Genomic DNA, 22544 nt, shown 5'->3' on the forward strand with positions numbered 1-22544 from the left:
CTCCTGTAATGGAGGCAGCCATGTTCAGGGATGTGACCCTCATCAGCCTCCTCCTGTAACGGAGGCAGCCATGTCCAGGGATGTGACCCTCATCAGCCTCCTCCTGTAATGGTGGCAGCCATGTTCAGGGATGTGACCCTCATCAGCCTCCTCCTGTGATGGAGGCAGCCATGTTCAGGGATGTGACATCAGTCATGGCGGAGAAAGTCACATGCTGTAGAGTCTCCTCGGCAAAGGTTGTGGGAAGAGGTTCAACTACCACCCCGTGGACTGGAATTGCACTGGCAAAATTCGCTATCATAATTAAGCAATTATAAATAAAGATATAATATACGAATGAACATGTACATTCATTAATAAATAGAATGTTATTGAAGGAGAACTAGAGCTAGCGAGGTAAAGAAAGGTTGTCCAACTCTCTGACTGATTTATAGGTAGAGCCTTGGACACAGCCTTCTCCCAGGGACCCGGGGTCGCTCCCAGCCCCATAAATCCACGTCCCTGGCTGACGAGGAGTCCGAGCACACAGGCTAATTACACTCCCAGTCTGCTCCAGGCAGCCACGAGGACGCTGGAGCAGAGCCACTGACCCAGGGAGGGAGGAGGCAACAGAAATAGTCAGTCTGTCTTCTGTGTACAAACCACAAGCCAGGCCTTGAAACTAATGACCACCCTGTGGACTGCAGGGTCCTGTCAACATCCGGTGCACAGCCTGGCTGCAGCCAGGAAGTACTTTCAGCATGCACAAGCCTCAGTTTAGAGTATTAACCTTTTATACTTTTACACAAGCACTGAACTGCCTGATACTACTTAATTAGAGGTACTTACTCTTAGACTTACAGGGATAGAGAGGTGAGTCAGACACCACAGAGGTCAATCACACGACTCTCTAACTTGCAGACCCCTGCAGCAGGCGCATGAACCCATAGGATTCAGGGGCACAGACCTGCAGCACACACACACCTCAGTGATCGATTGTTCCTGGTGCATGGCATATAGGACAGGCATGTCACCAAAGTGTAAAGTGTGAATATGAAGGGACAGCAGTCACTCATGTGCCTGTGATGGGCAAAGGGTCCCTGGCCAGGAGCCTGGAGGATGCAAACACAACCCAAAGCCCCTTACTCCTAGAGTGAGAGGCCAGCCATGGACAAGGACAGCTGGAGGTCAGATCCACAGTCCAACAGCAGGGGCTCAGAGAGTGAGTGAGTGCTGGCAGGATTCAGACATGGTTTGCTTTTGGCTGGAACAGGACGGAAGCACATACAGGATAAAGGAAGAGATCAGGAAACCTCAGGAAGAGGGAGGAAGTGACATCAGGATGGAAAAGGACAGAAAGCACACCTTGGCAAGACTGGTGAAAGCAGTAGCACTGCCTTGAGGCATCAACAGGTTTCTCCGACTCTTTCACACCCTCGGGCGTGAGAAGTGTCCTGTTATTAAGAGAGAGGGAGCAGGTGCGGTACCCTTTCCTTTTCATGTCTGTGGTGTAAAGAGTCACTAAACTCCTCTAGTCACCGGCATCAGTTCTTCTGTGTAAAGCACCCCCCTAGTTCCTGCGGGGATGGCTGTTCTCCTCCACAACTTTTGTGGTCCAAATGGCCGCCAAAATCCTTCTCCGCTCTTGGCGGGAGTAGACCTGTCTAGAGCTCCTGGGAAACAGAAGCAAAGGACCCTACATTATGTACATGAAATGAGCACAAGTGCAGGGTCTACCGCCCAAACATCTTCTGGCCTACACAGCGCGGGCGAGGACCTCTGGGTCCACAATGCCGGCACTCTAAATGTGCACACTTGTAGTTTAATGCTGTCTACTTTTAAATGTGTTCCTTGAAGAATTATACAGCGCATCACAAGAAACAAAGGGGCATATTACCAACCTACAGCGATATTTATCTCTAAGTAGGCTTAGCAGTGATAATATTATCGCCGCGGTTCACCTCTTTTTATCGCAGAGATAACTTGCTATTAGCAAGGTATATCTCTAAAACAATAAAAAGCAGGCAAAATGCGTGAATATCGCTGTAAGTACAGCGATATTCACACATTATCGTGACAATGCTCTTAGCCATGTTATCCACCTTCCATTAGATAACATGGCTAAGAACTGCTCTGGGCAGGCTTTAGCTTTTGGAGATATGCGCGCTTAGCGTGAATATCTCCAAAAGTTGGTAATAGGAGATAGCGATGTCAGCGACTGTTTCCAGTCGCTAACATCTTGGCACGCCCACTTTGCATGTCATTAGCGATAATTATGGCTGACATGCTAAGCGGGCCCCAAGATGATCGCTATCGCCTACTAGCTGTCGCTAACTGGTGTTAGCGACAGCTTGGTAATTGGGCAATCAAATTATCGCCGCTTTAGCGGGAAAAAGCCCAGATGAAGCGGCGATAATGGCCCTTGGTAATATGTTCCACAGAGTAAGCTTATCAACAAGGGCTAGCCCAGCGACAGTGCAACTTCACAAACCATCGAGCTCACAGTTCAGCAACATAGGTTATCCTCAAGGGGGAACCCTGCAGAACTCCCACCGACCTCCTGTGTGCCTTCCCCAAGACCAATAATATATAGGATGCATTATACTAACTCCATTCATTTTCTGCCTTAGGTCATTGGCATTTCCAACTCAATAAGTCATTTCTATGTGGTTCTTGATCTTTGTATTTGTTCATTTTGAGCTTCATTTCCTAGGGCAGGTACCTAATGCTTTCTTTTATGGATATGTTCTCGGTAAAACCATATAGTTTGCTCTTGTTTCTTCCTACCCGTAGACTGGCACAGGTCCTAGGTAGATGGAATGGCGCTCTAAACATCCAGTTTACAGTCTTCTCTTAACCTATAGTACAATTCCAGGGTGTCAAAGGGACTGAGTCTAATCCAAAAGTTGTGTCTCCCAGCACACATTTCTTCATTTATTTATCAAACTCTGCATTGTTCAGTGGTAAAAAATAAATCCTGTCTAGTGCCTTTTCTCTACAGAATAATGTAGCTGGGTTGATAAAGTAATAATTAGCCAACAAAAAAAGGTACAAAGGATTGACTGGTCACTCTTCCAAGAGGCAGTCACATGAGATTTTGACCCGGATTTATTGAGATTCCATGTAAAGTTAAAGTGCTATGTTGCTTGAAAGGGAAAACAAAGTCCAGTGCCTCATCTACAGAGAATGGCCTCCAGCTGGTGGGATCCCCTGTGCTGGGGCACAATTAGGCTGCCTTGTAATGCCAGCCTCGCTCCATGGCAGAGGTGAGGGTGCTCTTTCTCGCTCCATGGCAGAGGTGAGGGTGCTCTTTCTAGCATAGGATTTGCATAAGTCTATCCTGATAGTACAAACTCCTCTGCACAGACCAAACCAGAATGTTGGGTGTAAGTTGTGGACTGCAGCGCACCTTCAATGCTCTGGTTTCTGGCACAAATCAACACCCCTTCTTGTGCCTGCTTCCAGGAGGTGTTTGATGCAAAGCCCAGACTGGCTATCTTAGTAAATCAGGCCTTGCGTCAAACCCTATGGGGAGTTGACCAGGTGCACCCAGTGATGCCTCCTTGACCGAAAGCAACGCCAAGCTTTTGCTGCACGGCCAAAAGTCCACCTTTACAGCACAAATCAACGTTTGCTCTGGATAGTAAAATGCAGCCACCGCTTTGCACCACTTTGCGTTGTATGAGCCTAAAACCTTGGGGGCACATTTATTACCAAATCATGCAGCACAGCAAGTTACCTGCTGTGCTGCGTGATAGGGAAAGGGCAGGAGTGCACCGTACTCAACACTGTAGAGCGCATTCCTGTCATTTCGCAGGCATCTGCGCACAATGTGCTGCCTAGCGCTAATGCAGGCACTGCATTGTAGGAGGGATTGTTTTTGTGCAGGAGGGGACACATTCCTGCATAAAAAAATCCTTAGAGGTATTTCCCTCTTTCTGCCTGTGCTGCAGAATGCAGAACACTTAGAAAGGGGAAACAATGAGGAGAAATTAACATATTTATCCTGGTTGTGCCTCTGGTGGGGAAGCGTGTAAACCTGACGCATTGCAAGATCTCCCACTCTTGGTAAATCTGGAAATTCATCAGAATACAAGGGTGTATGAATGGGAACACCCACGCTCCACCCATTTAACACCCTCACCATGCAGTGTAATGCAAGGCAGCGACTTGCGTTATACTAAGGGCCATATGTATCAAGCCGTTTTTGAATCGCAAAGGCCGAATTTCGCAGAATTTCGGCCTTTGCGACTCGCAAACGGCAGTTTTGCACGTTTTGGAATGCATGAAACATTCCCAAAATAAGGAATTGCAAACTTGTGCGATTCCTTATTTTTCCATAGCATTCAGGGAATCACAAATTTACGATTCCTTAAATGCTATGTATGTAGCAATTTTAGCTTGCGAATTTTGTTTAAAAAATCGCAAATTACCACCAACTTTCAGTTGATGGTAACTTGCGAATTCTTCCAAAAATGCACAAATTGGCATTTTTAAAGGTGGCATATGATGCACACACATGCCCATAGGGCATGTATGTGCGCCATATGCTCACACATGTTCTTTTCAGGGGTGCAGCAGGGTGTCTTTGAGACACCCCTGCACCCTTGCAATAATTCTCAAATTGCGATTAGCAAATTGTGAATTCGCAATTTGAGAATTATTTTGCATTCATTCCTATGGGCCTCCTGGCCCATAGGAATGCATTGGAAATTATTCCTTAATTGCGAATTCGCAAAATGCGAATTCGCAAATAAGGAAGCTTAAGGAATCGCAAATAAAAAGCGATTTTGTTCATACATACCATTTTGCATTTTCTAAACAGCGATTCCTTAAAATTCGCTATTTAGGAAATGCAAAATAGTTTGATGATACATATGGCCCTCAATTACTAAATCACGCAGGGCTACGCAAGGTGGCCTTGCGTGGCTGGATAAATCTCATTGTAGGTTTTGTGTTGCCCGGTGTTGTCATGCGTGGCATAGGACGATGCAACACCTAAGAGTTATACACCCCGAAGAAAACATGGGACATAGAATCCTGAAAAAAACAGAAAGTTGAAATGAAGGAATGGGATGCGACAGCGTCATTTTATCATCGGAAATGTTCTAAGCGATTTCCAAACCAGTTTGAATCTAGACACACTGGGGTTTGAACTGGAGAGGCCAAGTGTTAGGAATCAGGCAGACTACCAGATGAGACTAAATAAAAAATAAAGGGAACAAAGATGCAAGATCAAGGCTGTATGAAAAAGCAAAAGAAGAACTACATGGAATATTGGGACTGAGAACAGGAAGAGCATATCTCCTCTCCCCTGTGACTCTTTCTGCAGTTACATTTGCTTCGAGTTCCAACAGTTTTGTATTTCGTTAGTCACTCTATAATGAATCAAATTAAGGTATGCTTGAAATGCTCGTTTCAAAACTCCAGCGGGGCGAAAATGAATAAAAACTGGAAAGTTGTCATGGGCTGTAAGGGTTGTACAACTGTGGAGAACTGGGGAGCAGGGAAGGAAGGGCGGCCGTGGTGGATGCAGCAAATGGCCAAGAAACTGCATTCTGCATGTAAGTTCTTCATAACACATTCTGGGAAACTGGGACACATTAAGCGGAGGGTGGCAACAGGACTTCAAAAGAATGCAAAGGTCCTGTCTGCCTCCCTCTATATTACCCCACCCTAAATTCCTCCCTCTGGATTACCCTGCGGCCTCCCTCTGGAGTACCCTGCCTCCTACTGGATTACTCCACCCCACCTGCCCCCCTCTGGATTACCCCACCCTACCTGCCTACCTCTGGATTACCCCACCCTACCTGCCTCCCTCTGGATTACACTGCGGCCTCCCTCTGGATTATCCTGCGGCCTCCCTCTGGATTACCCCACCCTACCTGCCTCCCTCTGGATTATCCCACCTTACCTGCCTCCCTCTGGATTACCCCACCCCATCCGTCTCCCTCTGGATTACCCCACCCTACCTTCCTCCCTCTGGTTTACACTGCAGCCTCCCTCTGGATTATCCTGCGGCCTCCCTCTGGATTACCCCAAACTCTGGATTACCCCATCCGCCTCCCTCTGGATTACCCCACCCTTCCTTCCTCCCTCTGGATTACCCTGCGGCCTCCCTCTGGAGTACCCTGCCTCCTACTGGATTACTCCACCCTACCTGCCCCCCTCTGGATTACCCCATCCTACCTGCCTCACTCTGGATTACCCCACCCTACCTGTCTCCCTCTGGATTACCCCACCACATCCGCCTCCCTCTGTATTACCCCACTGCATCCGCCTCCCTCTGGATCACCCTGCGGCCTCCCTCTGGATCACCCCCGTAACTGCCGCCCTCTGGATTACCCCACCCTACCTGTCTCCCTCTGGATTACCCCACCACATCTGCCTCGCTCTGGATTACCCCACCCTATCTGCCTCCCTCTGGATTACACTGCGGCCTCCCTCTGGATTATCCTGCCGCCTCCCTCTGGATTTCCCCACCCCATGCGCCTCCCTCTGGATTACCCCACCCTACCTGCCTCTCTATGGATCACCCTGCGGCCTTCAGTTTACCCCGGTTTTGACGAAACACGTGTTGGCTGGTCTTTCTTGTGAAACTAATACCTATATTGGATGAATAAACATCTTACAAGTCAAAAACATTGGAGTTGATTCTTATCCTTTTCATTGAATGATTACCAAACTCAATTGAGATACCAATGCAGGTTGTGTGCGCTTGACTTTGCATTCCTCCCTCTGGATTACCCCACCCCATCTGCCTTCCTCTGGATTACCCCACCCTACCTGCCTCCCTCTGGATTACCCTATGGCCTCCCTCTGGATTACCCTGCTGCCTCCCTCTGGATTACCCCACCCCATCCGCCTCCCTCTGGATTACCCCACCCTATCTGCCTTCCTCTGGAGTACCCTACCGCCTCCCTCTAGATTATCCTGCTGCCTCCCACTGGATTACCCCACCCCATCCACATCTCTCTGGATTACCCCACCCCATCCGCCTCCCTCTGGATTTCCCCACTTTACCTGCCTCCCTCTGGATTACCCTGCGGCCTCCCGCTGGATTACACAGCAGCGTTCCTCTGGATTACCCCCCTTAACTGCCGCCCTCTGGATTACCCCACCCTACCTGTCTCCCTCTGGATTACCCCACCACATCCACCTCCCTCTGGATTACCCCACCCCATCCGCCACCCACTGGATTACCCCACTATACCTGCCTCCCTCTGGATTACCCTGCGGCCTCCCTCTGGATTACCCAGTGGCCTCCCTCTGGATTACCACCCGTAACTGCCGCCCTCTGGATTACCCGACCCTACCTGTCTCCCTCTGGATTACCCCACGACATCCGCCTCCCTCTGGATTTCCCCACCCCATCTGCCTCCCTCTGGATTACCCCACCCTACCTGCCTCTCTCTGGATTACCCTGCGGCCTCCCTCTGGATTACCCTGCAGCCTCCCGCTGGATTACCCCACCCCATCTGCCTTCCTCTGGATTACCCCACCCTACCTGCCTCCCTCTGGATTACCCCACCCCATCCGCCTCCCTCTGGATTACCCCACCCTATATGCCTCCCTCTGGATTACACTGCCGCCTCCCTCAGGATTATCCTGCCGCCTCCCACTGGATTACCCCACCCCATCCACCTCCCTTTGGATTACCCCACTTTACCTGCCTCCCTCTAGATTACCCTGCGGCCACCCTCTAGATTACCCAGCGGCCTCCCTCTGGATTACCCCACCCTACCTGCCTCCCTCTGGATTACCCCACCCTACCTGTCTCCCTCTGGATTACCCCACGACATCCGCCTCCCTCTGGATTTCCCCACCCCATCTGCCTCCCTTTGGATTACCCCACCCTACCTGCCTCTCTCTGGATTACCCTGCGGCCTCCCTCTGGATTACCCTGCAGCCTCCCTCTGGATTACCCCACCCCATCTGCCTTCCTCTGGATTACCCCACCCTACCTGCCTCCCTCAGGATTACCCCACCCCATCCGCCTCCCTCTGGATTACCCCACCCTATCTGCCTCCCTCTGGATTACACTGCCGCCTCCCTCTGGATTATCCTGCCACCTCCAATTGGATTACCCCACCCCATCCACCTCCCTTTGGATTAACCCACTTTACCTGCCTCCCTCTAGATTACCCTGCAGCCACCCTCTAGATTACCCTGCTGCCTCCCTCTGGATTACCCCACCCCATCCGCCTCCCTCTGGATTACCCCACCCTATCTGCCTCCCTCTGGAGTACCCTGCCGCCTCCCTCTGGATTATCCTGCTGCCTCCCACTGGATTACCCCACCCCATCCACCTCTCTCTGGATTACCCCACCCCATCCGCCTCCCTCTGGATTTCCCCACTTTACCTGCCTCCCTCTGGATTACCCTGCGGCCTCCCGCTGGATTACACAGCAGCGTTCCTCTGGATTACCCCCCTTAACTGCCGCCCTCTGGATTACCCCACCCTACCTGTCTCCCTCTGGATTACCCCACCACATCCGCCTCCCTCTGGATTACCCCACCCCATCCGCCACCCTCTGGATTACCCCACTATACCTGCCTCCCTCTGGATTACCCTGCGGCCTCCCTCTGGATTACCCAGCGGCCTCCCTCTGGATTACCACCCGTAACTGCCGCCCTCTGGATTACCCGACCCTACCTGTCTCCCTCTGGATTACCCCACGACATCCGCCTCCCTCTGGATTTCCCCACCCCATCTGCCTCCCTCTTGATTACCCCACCCTACCTGCCTCTCTCTGGATTACCCTGCGGCCTCCCTCTGGATTACCCTGCAGCCTCCCGCTGGATTACCCCACCCCATCTGCCTTCCTCTGGATTACCCCACCCTACCTGCCTCCCTCTGGATTACCCCACCCCATCATCCTCCCTCTGGATTACCCCACCCTATATGCCTCCCTCTGGATTACACTGCCGCCTCCCTCTGGATTATCCTGCCGCCTCCCACTGGATTAACCCACCCCATCCACCTCCCTTTGGATTACCCCACTTTACCTGCCTCCCTCTAGATTACCCTGCGGCCACCCTCTAGATTACCCAGCGGCCTCCCTCTGGATTACCCCACCCTACCTGCCTCCCTCTGGATTACCCCACCCTACCTGTCTCCCTCTGGATTACCCCACGACATCCGCCTCCCTCTGGATTTCCCCACCCCATCTGCCTCCCTTTGGATTACCCCACCCTACCTGCCTCTCTCTGGATTACCCTGCGGCCTCCCTCTGGATTACCCTGCAGCCTCCCTCTGGATTACCCCACCCCATCTGCCTTCCTCTGGATTACCCCACCCTACCTGCCTCCCTCAGGATTACCCCACCCCATCCGCCTCCCTCTGGATTACCCCACCCTATCTGCCTCCCTCTGGGTTACACTGCCGCCTCCCTCTGGATTATCCTGCCGCCTCCCATTGGATTACCCCACCCCATCCACCTCCCTTTGGATTAACCCACTTTACCTGCCTCCCTCTAGATTACCCTGCGGCCACCCTCTAGATTACCCAGCGGCCTCCCTCTGGATTGCCCCACCCTACCTGCCTCCCTCTGGATTACCCCACCCCATCCGCCTCCCTCTGGATTACCCCACTTTACCTCCCTCCCTCTAGATTACCCAGCGGCCTCCCTCTGGATTACACCCCCTAACTGCCACCCTCTGGATTACCCCACCCCATCTGCCTTCCTCTGGATTACCCCACCCTAACTGCCTCCCTCTGGATTACCCCACCACTTCCCTCTGGGTTATCCCGCCTGCCCTCTCCTCTCGGGATTTCCCCACACTACTAGGAGGGTGGCAGAAGGCTGGAGGACCCATTGATGAAGTCCCCCCCCCCCCCCCCTTGGCTCTAGTATCCAGTATACATTAAACATTGTTGAGCACTCCGAATCATGTGCCACAGGTCCACAAATATTTTCAGTGACCCTAGAACAGAGAAAGAGTGCATGCCAGGGGAAGTTGTAAAGCAGGTACTGTCAATGCAGCCACACTTTGGTGGATGTGGCTGGTAACATCATATGCAGGTGTTACTACCACCATTGTGCAAGGGCATGGTGGAACTGCTGCCACTAATGTGTTCCTCTTGTCTACTCCTTGTCTCATTCCTGTACATTGATTTTCAAAACCTGTGTGGTTCATTATGTCTGTAAAACATGTGTGATGTTAAGCCTCCTCCACCGTACATTGGAATGAGTAGCACTATAACAAAAATTATAATAATAAATTAGTAAGTACTATTTACGTCCTTATTACCCATACAGACAGATATATCTCAACTAGTCTAATAGCCCACTGCTAAGGGCTATACCGGTTGTTAAAAGCCCTGGGCCTGAGTTTTAAGCCTGAGCCACAGGCAAGGGCCTATAATGATGGTGAGCCCCTTTAACAACCAGTGTAGCCGGTGGCAGAAGGACTATAAGGCCATTAGGACATTCCTCACCCTTAGGCTAGAATGTTCAAAATTGAAAAGGGAGAGAACAGAAGGGAATGTTTGAGCAGAAAGTCTATAACAGCCATTGTTAGCCATGAGCCACTTCATTGTCTTCAATGGTGGTCCCAATATTCCAATGTTCTAATATTTCTTATTTGCAGGGGTTGGAAAAAGTCAAAAACCTGCCTTCATATCAGTTTTTCTTAAGTACTTGTGAATTGATAACAAGCTGAGTGCATGTATTTCTCTTTATTGCATTGGCATTGAGGTGCTGGGGACCCAACAGTTCTAAACCATGGGACTCCAGCAAAAGGAGGGTTGGTGGCCCTTTATGTGAGGCATTTGTGTTTGGCCCAGAGGGAAGTGCAAATAAGAAACCCTTTCACCCACTGCAGATTTCTCCTCCGAATGGAAAGCAGACAACATGTGGGCGCTGCTGGATGTCTGTCCTGGTCTCTGAAAATTGCACCAGGGAAAATTCATTATATTTCACTGGGGCCCACTTGGACCCTGTACCCAACTCAATAATAGCCGCCTGATTCAGGAATCGGCTGGATCCAAAGTTCACGGCGATCCAAGAAAAGGTGAGCAAAAGGAGTACAGAGGGACCCACGCTGAGTGGGTGAGAGGATCCCTGTCTTCTACACTTGGGGTTTGTTAGGCCCCAGGGTTTTCTCTGCAGCCTGTGATGCATTCGTGGTCGGCTAGGCAGGTACCCTCAGTGCTACATGAGTCACCAGGAAGAGAATAGACAGGGAACAACACCCAGCCCTAGCTTATGGGACCTATTACCACCACAGAATCCTCAATCTTCATTGCCTGGTCATCTTGGAACTGACCAGTAACCAGCACCTTCTCATTCCATCCTCACCATATGTGGTGGACAACTGGCAGTGGTGGAATCCCGCACGTGTACCTGTGTTGCAGTCTTTATATATGTATTTACACTGTGCACTGTCACCTTGAGCTTCATGACTCCAGAAATCCAAAAGGCCAGATACAACCACACACACACACAAGCTAAGACCCTCTGTATGCTTTTTTGTGAGCACAATAAAGCTCTGTGGATTGATAGGAACGCACTTGGGTTGACCTCAATGCAGTGTAAGGTAAGGTTATAGGGCTGTGTGAAACTATAACTCCACAAGCAAAGTTTAGGGAAGTTGATAAGCCTTGTCACAAAATTAGACAAGTTGTCATCTTGGCAAAATGTCACTCTGATGAAACTTCCCACAAACAAAAAATATTTGAATGTGAATGTATTATCGTGTTCTATCTAGGACCCCGATCAATATTGTGACCTTATGCCCCTATACGGCTATAATCAATTTATACCCCTATAATGGCATAAACGATCAGAGCCATATTTCAGCCATATTTCAGAAACTCGCCTCTGCAGCTCATTACAGTACATGACACAGCAGAAGCCACTATCTTAGATTCCTAGATTACACACCGAGTTCTTCAACAGATAAAACCCCCAGCAACCTGGGAAAGCCCCGCTTGCTTTGTTTTTATTAGTAATAGAACTCTAATGAGCACTGTAAGAACGACCAGTTCTTAGTGACATCTTTATTGACGTCTTATGTCCAAAAACTTACGTCAAACAAGGCACCTTTCAGGTATAAATAATACCAACGTTGCCTTAAGCAAGCGCGATGGTGGTGGTGAATACAGGAGCAGAACAGCTGTCCCTTGCAGAGCCCAGCAGATGCGAGAAGCCCACGGACGCTGCCCCTCCTCCTCCTTGACGCGCTGAGAAAGACGCTGTCTTTTATCCTGCAGAGAAAATCCAGCTCCGGCGTTTCCAGCCTACCCTTGCGGGTGACTGGAATATCGAGTCCCGAGAGGAGATACAAGCCCTCCAACATTCTATTCCAGAGGTATGGTGTTGACTAAACCCTTAAAGAGAATTCTTGAAGCAAACCCTTGGCAAAACCAACTTAACTTAAACTGCTACTTACTCCCTCCCAAGTATTAGGCTTAGGTCAGGTACACCGGGGTAGGCGTAGTTAGAAGCACCAGTTGAGGACGTTAGCCTAATGTATACATGAATGTATATATTTTACTCATTTTAACTATCGTATGGCTAAGAGACCATATCAATGCTTTTACAGTATTAGTTCGCAATACTCATTTTACTGTACGCACTTTTTATAATAACAAGTCTTGCAATTGTGGCAATTCATTTATCTTGCATGAGAAGAAAGACTGTTCAATAAATAATATCTTTTATTGAAAACGCCCGTCTCTCTATTCTCTGCATCCTGGTGAAAGTAATTCTTGCACAACTGACTGAGTGAAATAGCTGTCTATTGTTTCACACGACTCTAGAGATTGACTCTCATTCTAAGGAGCAAAGTTGTCATGTTTATGCGGTTGTTGGAAAACTGAATCCCTTCTTGTCTGAGCCAGGGAAGCGGATCCCTTCCTATTCAGTCAAGAAAGTTTCCAGTGACCTCTGAGCTAGTTGGTACAAACCCAATTAAGTCTAACATAGTCAGTAGAGACCTGGAAGACCGCACTTCTAAGTCTACACTGCTGTTTATGTTATTCCAATGCACAGGGCCTATAGGGAAAATAGGAACTACACTACAGTATGTTCCATCCAAACATTACTTTACATACGATTTCTCCTGCAAAATTGGGGCTGCAGGTTTTCCTCCTGCAAAACCTACTTATTGTAGGGTTTTAACACCCACTATTTTTAATTAACCTTTGCAAATTTGTGAAGTTGGCGAGGTTTAAGGAAAAAAGACTTCAACATTTTGACAAAATGTAGTTTACCACCGAATTAAGAGCCGGATTGGGGCAACCAGTTGACACCGAGCATCGTCTGTGAGGACCCAGAGAATCGACAGCAGACCGTGGACCGCCTCTCCTATGTTCAGAAATGGATGCAGTGTGAGTGAATTTTTCATAAGCACCTCCAGATGTTTGGCTACAATAAGCAGTTTGATTGCAGTTCGATTGGACACTCACCGTGCCCCCGTCCCCAGCTCCATCACACTTTAGGACTAAATATAATTTATGCCACAGCTGGCCATTGTAGCAACATCTGTATTATTCCACCGCTGTCCCCTCTGTGGGATTTCGTCAATGCTGCTGCTCTCACAGGTTCACTCTAGTCCTTGCGCTCTATTGCACTGACTGCTACAACCGCATCTTCAGAGGGACCGCAGCGTTGGTCAATCTTCAGAGGATGTAGGACTGCACGGGATGGTAGATCATAGATCTAAAAAGGACACTGCATTGTTGTTGCTGCACTGTTTAGAAGCCAAACACAGAAATGACTTAAAACCCTTTGTCTTCCACATGAAGTCCTGCACAGCCAAGTATCTCAATATGCATCACAGCTGCTGCTTTTATACGAGTCAGCCAGATGCCCCCGTGTCAGGAAAGCTAACTGGGGAGGTTGAAGCTTTGTTGCTGGTACAGCTAAGCTATGGAACAGCCTCCCTGCCCACATCAGAGCCCCTCCACCCTTGCTTGCCTTTAGGGAAGACCTCAAAAGTTGGCTTCTGCGTGCTTGAGTTCAGCCAGCGCCAAGAAACCCTCTGGTATATGCATGCCTTATTAGGTATCTTAACATAACATAACATAAGGTTGACTACCTGAGAGACATTGCCCCTCGAAGGTCTGTGAAACAAGAACTTCAGCTGGATGTCATTTTCCCGCTCATGACCTACCCATCAGACTTCCCAACTTCCATTAAAAATATAGAATAATAACAATTTCATTTGTTTGGGTCTTGGCTACATCGTCCACCTTTGAGTGCATTTTCACATTTTCGATGAAACCCTAATTAACGCAAGCCTCATTGGCAGCAGATGTGTAGCAAAAATAACAATTTGATAAGCAAGTAGGTTTCACTACAGAGACCTTTTGGCTTTATCAATGCTTGTCGAATAGAGAGTGAGTGAGGGTACATGGAGAATGGTAAGGTAGGAAAGATAGAGAGCAGCAAGACTGTGAATAAACTTGAAAGTAACACAGAGGGAAACAACACGAATATTAAAGTGAAATGGAAGCTATTGTTGAAAATTGGAGGATGAATAGAAGAACTTTGAGGAGGATGAAAGAAAGTCAGACTGGAGAAATGAACATCAGGTCGAGAGGGACAGGGGAATAGGTGGGAACACTAGAACGGGTGAGGCAGCAGTAATGAGCCCCAGAAAGGTGAGAGTAGAGATACGAATCTTGATACAAAAGAGAGAAACAAATGGACTTTCCTCAGATTGTAGAGTTGAAAGTTCCACAAGGAAGCAGTGGAGGAGTTAAAGATGACACCAAGGTCCTAGGCTGATGACTGTGATTCTAGAGAGAAGGACATGATAGAATGAGGCGGAGGGAGGGCATAGGAGAAAGAACACACAGGGAAGAAGAGGATCTCACTTTCAGGTGGGTTAAGAGGGGTGACGTGAGAGGACATTTAAGATTGGACAGAGGACAAACAACTAGAAAGAAGATCTAAGAATCATCTGCTCAAGACAAGAATAAGGAAGACATTGAGTTCTAAAAATAGAGAAGAGAAGGGGAAAAGAGACAGAGCCCTACCGAACACCTCACCCGATAGGGAGAGAATTCAAGCCTCGCCTGCACAAGACACAGCACAGTGATGGGTGAGGGAGCAAGAGACTCCTTGAAGTGCTGAGTCAGAGACACAATAAAGAAGAGAAAAGAATGGAGTGGTGAATAGTAACAAAAGCCACTGAAGGATTGCCTGGCCAAAGTTAGAGAATTGATGGCAGAAAAGAGAGCAGTTTGGGTTGCGTAAGCAGCACAAAATCAGGATTGAATCAGAGAAAGGACAAAGTTAATCTAAATAGGAAGATAATGAGCCACAGACTTGAATTCAGTGGAAAGAAGTATATATCATAGAACTGATTACCCACATTGCAATTCAAAATTATATACCTAGGAAACATAGCAGCATGATAAATGTAAACTGTCAATGCGATGGTGCAAATTTCGAGGCCTTTTTTGGACAAATAGTAATAATGCTGTTATTACAGGGTGGCTGTCTGGATCATGAGGGCACCAACAGAAGAAGCGTACATGATCGTAGAGTTCCCTCATCGAAATTGTCGACCATGTTGGTACAGCTGCTTGTTCCAAAATGGCGGCCCACGCCATGATCATGAGAGTTCACCAACTAGTGCTCAGCCACACAACAGGATTTCAGACCCAATTTGAATAGGTGTGTCGGGTCCTAGTTGTTGGATGTGATATGGCAGTTGTGGCCCCATATGTGTATTGTGTTTTTTGCAAAAACGTTACTCTTCAGTGCTTATAATATTTCTAGGTTTCACTACCTGGCAAATTTTCCTCTTGCATCTGTGCCCTCATTCACTGGAGCTCTACCAATTATACTTACTTCCCTAGCAGTGTCCAGTACAAGTAGCAAGGAGTAGACGCGCTTGTTTGCACCAAATCACCTTCGAAGGCCCACCCCACTCTCCCACAGCGCCTCTAAGAGACTCCCCACTTGTGATGGAGTCAAATCACTAATCCTCTTTCACAGCCTTCGCATTTGCTCCAGAAGCATTGAATTAAAATACCTTTCTGATTTTAACGAGGTGTGCGTCTGCCATTCTCATGTGCATGAATACCGTATTTGCATGTTGGTCCGCTTGCTAAGCTGCTTACCTTGAACAATGTCACAACATTCAGTCGAGCCAAGCATCTTCGGTGGAAGACATCCCATCAGGTGAGCCCCCTCTTCTCCATGCTCCAACACACAATGCCGGCAAAGGTGCTATGGTCAAAATATTGCTTCTTAATAGAAGGTAGAGATATAGGCAAGATATAGACATGTTGATTAATTTATATACTCAGTTAAGATGGAGATAACACACAGTTCATTCCATAAATCTATCCTCACATCTCTGGCTAGAATCATACTACCTAGACTGCGTTACAGGCTGCTATGTGTGGGGCGGGCAGAGTTATCCTTCACTTGTAAATCTGATTGCCTGTGGCCCTCGAGCCTCTAGACAGCAGCTTCCGATCGACTGGTGTGCAGGGAGGGCTGGCCCACAGCCTTATTAACCACAAATGCACGTGTAGAATGCAGGGGTTATGTGTTGCATGTTTTTCCAACAATTATCCATTAGACATAGATTGTCATTAATTGCCACAATCCAAAAAACAAGATTTCATCACATGAACCTTGACGCCTTACAAGTCATAAACATCTAAGGTAATGTTCAAACAGATGGTTTGTGGCTGCCATAGGAGCGTCCTAATGACAAAGTTACTGTCTGTTTTTAAACTCTTGTGTAACATTTTTTGTATTTTAACTAAGATCAATTGGTTTTATTACTGAATGCATTGTAAGTGCTTTATTGTGATTTCTTTAACATAATTGTTTTTATTATGTAATGCCTTGAAAAATGTATTGTTTTAATAAATGTAAACCATCTATTCAATAACTATAGGTTCTTTGTGGCAATACTTAGCAGACTCAAGGTGTGGATGTGGTCGGTATGATTGGATCTAATTGCATGTGACTTTGACCATGAGTGTGAGGTAAGGTGTGGATACAAAACGTTCCCAGAGGACGTTTTTGAAAAAAGTTCTTGTTTGAACCCCAGTCCTTTGGGTTACCAAGGGTTCCTCTCTCATTTATATAGAGATTGAGAATAACCAATGTTTTTTGCCCTGAAGAAGACCTTCATGTGCCTTTTCAATGGCCTGACATTCTGGAAATAAACTGTTTGGGTATGGCTTCTCCTGAACCAATCACAAATTTCCTTGTAATTTCCAAGTACTCTAGCTTGAAACAACCTTACACATTTAAATATTGATATGTTGCATTTATTAGAGCAAACATTGGATTGCATAAATACAGGATATAATAACAAATCATATGCTATAATGCACTAAGTGTAAAAGTGTACCTATTCACACATTTGTAATCACAGATCTCTGGAGTGCAGGACATTTTCTTCCCCATTGAAAACTTATTTGTGTCCTGTAAATATGTCTACCTAATTTAACTCTAGTAATCAACTGAACAAAATTGGTAAAACATCCAATTTTAGCTGCATACTCATCACTACATTGATTTCTCCACACAAAATATTCACTTAATCTAATCCAAAGACATATGTTTCAAATTATTTTAGTACTTCTCAATTTCAAGCACCCTACATATATTTATTTTAACTGGTGGCAAAATCATTTCCAGAAACATTTATGTTAGACATACTAAAGAAACCATAGTATGCTTGCAACTATCTTTCTCCGTTCTGCTATACATGACTAAGCTTAATTTCTGGTTACCGACTTGCAAAAATGTATATAACTTGTTACTTTTCAGGGGCAATAGGACTACTAAAATGAATGTTTTCAAATTTGCTTGATTTCCAGAGGAGATGTTATCCAACAATTCGTTTTTGTGCCAGTTGCAATAGTGTAGAAAAGCGGTTCGAGTATACCTTTAACTATTGAGTATTTCTATGCCAAGGAGATTTTCGAGCCAGAATTATTTTGTATCTTCTCAGGCGTCCTATGTTTGTCTGATGCAGATGTAATCCTCCCTGCATGTCTGGGTTATAGTTAGGTTGCAGCCTAGCAGACAGCACAGCTGTCTGGTTTGCTAAGACGTCTTAAAGACTTTCAGAAAGTTTCCCTGGGAATGCATTCTGCCCCTTGCTTATTATTGACTTCGTGCTTTGTAACTCACAGTTGCTTGCTTTCTATTCCCTGGCTTTATTTGTTTAAGGCTGTCCAGTATATCTTTGGCCCGCCCATGGAGCAAAGCCTATTAACTGTATTCATCCACTAGTGCCTGCTTGCTGTAAACATGCCTTTAAATTATGTTCTTATCTTGTTACATTTGCTGTACATTCAAAGACAGAGGTCAAATCTCAGGTGCTGTCTTCTGAGGGAATTTGGTGTTTACTTTTTTTCTCTGACTTCAAAGTGAGAGGATGTATGTGACAATCATGCTGGGTACTGTAGTGTTCTGGAAGAAGGGTGTACGGTGTTATTTTTTTCTAGCACCCAACAAAATTTAAATGCCTATCAATCAACTGTGCAAATATTTCAGAATATATCAGAATTAGAAAAGCACTATCATCATTATCATCATCCCAAAACTTTATTTCACATTCATTAAAATGCATAAAAGTACATAAAAACTGTAAAAAAAAGAACATACAATTTACTAGGAGCAATATATGATGGGGAGTTATTTGGGCTAACCAAGATATCTTCATAACCTTGTCTTTTTTCTCAACATTTATACACTATTCAAGTACCCATCGTAGATGCCCCCAGTAAACCATCATTTAATTCATCAGTATAAAAATTCCTCACTACCAATTATTACAAAACATCTTTCAAGAGTAAATACTTAAAACAATGTAAGCATGACGAATTAAAATCTTCATTCAAAGATACCACGAACTATAAAAAATGTTAGACTTGTAATTGATTAAATTGAACTTCATAGCTTTTTAGACTACAGGTGATTTAGACAATTCCAGGCCCTGTCCCCTGTACAACATCAGCAATAAAAACCCATATAATGTTCATATTTGATAAAACTTGCAGGGAACTAATCCTTACATTTTCTTCAAAACATCATTAACAGGTCAGAGTCTAAGGGCTAACATTTGTTTATCATAGTTCAAGACTATTTTCCTTTTCGCTATCTTTTCACTTATATAGACCCTGTCCCAGTTTGTTTCACAACAATTGGCGTACAGGTCGATTCTTCAGGACTGCCCGTAGAATAGATGCGAGCATAAAGCATACATATGGATTTTCCAATTGTTGAAAGAGAGATAAAACTGGCAAACACTGCTTAAAGGTATGTTTACATAATAAAATGGTACAGTGACATTTTTCCTCTGCTTGGTCTACAGGGAACAAACAAACAAAGTTCAAGTTTGACTATGAGAATTTACTGTCACATGGGCAAGAGGACAACTGGTTAAGTGAGTATGAATTTGTGGGGTAACCCATCATGAGTGGAATGTAGTTTACGCAAAACCTTATTAAAATGAACCGGTGCTGTAGGTTCTCAACAAACGATAAATATGAAGGAACACAATGCATAGCAGAAGGTAACCGCTGATACAGGACTATTGTGCTTGTGCCTTTGTTTATTGTCCATCTATCACTTGTTGACTTAGCCAAAAATAGTTCTTTATGCTTAAACTTGGGCTAGCTATCACATAACAGTGGGGTATCTAAAGTTTGCTTAGGCCCAGGGATATATAGGTGGACTTAACATAAGTCAGCCAAGGAATTCTAAATGCATGATCCAATTTCAAGGTATCTTTTAGGACTAATTGATTCAGTTTAACTGCATCCCATTTCAACATTGAGAGTCACAGCAATAAGGGAGACATGTTAATAGAGTCAGTAATGTACGGTTACCCCAATCCCGTGTGGCAAATAAAGTTTGAGCAGACACGGGGTGCAGATTTTAATCTTATTCAGAATGCATCCTCCACGCACTGCAATACTCCAGTCTCAACGAAACTGCAGATTACTGCTCTATAATTTGCAATTGCTTTTGCTTCGGCTAGATAAACTTGTATAATTTCCTGGATTTATTTCGAGTCCAGCTTTCTTGAAAAATCTAAATTATGCGGCTATACTTTTTTCCATAAGGTTTGCTCTATTAAGCACCATGTCCTTCCAGTTTAATCTACAATCAAAAACAACACCCAAGTATGTAAACATATCCACCACTTCTATTCTTCTCTTTCCTATGGAAAATCTCTTTGGCTTCTTGGTGTCTGCCCCTGTGATGAGGACAAATGTTTTTGTTTCATTGACATATAAGTCCAGATTGGCCATACAATTCATGTACTTCTCTATGGGACTCTGCAGTGCCATGGGTGTTCTAGCCAGTAGCACCGAGTTGTCTGCACAGAAAAAAATAGGATGGGGATATAAGTAAACAATGGAGTATCTTTTACATTGTTCATTAAAACCTTAACTAACTTGTCTAGCTTGTTAGTACAGAGGATGAATAGGAGTGGGGTCAATACACAGCCCTGTATTACTCCTCTTTTAATTTTAAAAGATGTTGAACATTCCCATTGCTTCCCGTATTGGACGCTTGCTGTTGCTCCCATGTATAATTGCCCAATCAATGGATTTATCGCAGCATCCACACCATGTTCTCCAAAATGGTCCAAAAAGTCAAAGGCTGACCACAGCTTCTCCTGAAACATATTAAGATAGGCCCTAAAATGGTGGCACACTACATTAAAAGTAGTTATATGCAGCGTAAAGGTTACAACAAAGCTTTCAATTTTGTTAATGCAGCAAGATGTTTTAGACCATCTACTGAAGGATATCAGTATATACTATATATGTGATATTGCTCACTGTGCAGTGTGAAGAAGTCCCTTTGAGGGGCGAAACACGTTGGTTACAGTGAAAAGAAGTGTTATGAAGAAACCTGAATAAAGAGAGTTTTTTTAACACATTTAAATCAATGAATCAGTGTATGTAAGGCGCGACTACTCACCCGTGAGGGTCTCAAGGCGCTGAGGGGGGTGAGCTGCTGAACCCTCTGAGCGCTGCGGAGTGCTCCGTTTCATCCAACTTTAAAGAGTCTGGGAACTATGTGTTGACATATATTTTTATTTTTGACTTGAATATAATTCCAAATGTTGTATAACAATTCCCTGTGATACATGGTTTAAAGGGGTGCTGAATCATATAAGTTGTTGTTATGATTGTGGACTTTGTCCCACATGGGTTTGTATGGTGGCTGCTCTCCCAGATTCGTGCATCAAATGCTGGTTGCTTCTCTGATGATGTGTCCACTTATGTGATTAAGTGCGGAAAATTGTGCCTCGGGAATTATGTTTGTGAATCAAAGTTAATAACTGGCTAAATTTACTATGGCATACTAAACATTGCACCCGCACCATCTACCTATAGGACTGCATCGGTAAAGATGGAACACACAGATAGGAAAGATGACAGGTAACATTCCTTTATAGCTACACAGGAGAAGAAAAAACACAAACCTAAATCTTAACTTTTACTCTGATCATAGAACAGTTCCAGGCTCCAAACCTCAGAGTAACTGTACATTCCTGCACATGGATTGACACGAATCTGGCTCAGGCATGTACACTCATTCAGTATCAATGGGAAAATGATCAGACACAGATTAATCACAAAACACATCATTGTATCTGCGAGTATCAACTTCTATCCGCTGATAAAAACAGAGATTGGCTTTTACCTGGAATCTTACATTTTCGAAGCGATTGGACTGGCGACACTCACATATTTTTCTTCACAGCTCTGAACTTTGAAGGAGGTGACGTCACATGCCACCCTTTCAGTGACGTGTAACATGGCTCAAAGTGGTGCTCCCTGCACGTGCCTCTGCCAGATGAAAAGCGGGTTCAGTGGTCAGTGATGGGACAGTCACTGGTGTTAAACTCTGGACTAAGGATAAATGGACTGAAATTGTTCTTCAAAACTGCCACATATTCTTTGATCAGGAGTCACTGGCCCCTAGATGAGACTTCCAGGATCAATGTTTAACCCATGAGGTTCTTATAGAACTCTTAACACATGGAATAAATTCGCCCTAAACACTGCCTAATGCTATGGGGTGTGTATTATGAGTGGCTGAAGTAAAGCAATAATTTTGACATCTTACAAAAATCACTAGTCTTTAAAATATGCAATCCAAATACTTAGGGCAATTATAATAGATACACTGTATACTTTCCAAATATTGAATACATCTTCAATCTCAAATGGAACAAAAGTAAATGCACTTTATATTTACAATGCTCAATAGCGGATGTATGACGTTACAACGCAGGCTATTACAACGCCTGCCTTTACAACGCGGTTTTTACATCGCATGCCTTTACAACGCATAGTGCTTAGAGGTGCTGGATAGTGAAAAGTTTAATTTACTATTCCAACTCCAGTCCCCGTGGACACTAGGGAAGGTGTTGGATAGTAAATTAAAATTATTCCCTATCCTAGAGCGCCCCCCCAGCGCAATGCGTTGTAATGGTTTGCGTTGAAATGACCGCGTTGTAATGGTAGTGCGTTGTAAAAGTTTCGTTGTAAAGGTTGTTCACCCTCAATAGCCTGTGGGCCCATTTTAATATTAGTGTTGGCCACC

Source organism: Lissotriton vulgaris, chromosome 6, assembly GCF_964263255.1.
Source record: "Lissotriton vulgaris chromosome 6, aLisVul1.2, whole genome shotgun sequence".
In the NCBI taxonomy this organism is placed as follows: Eukaryota; Metazoa; Chordata; class Amphibia; order Caudata; family Salamandridae; genus Lissotriton; species Lissotriton vulgaris.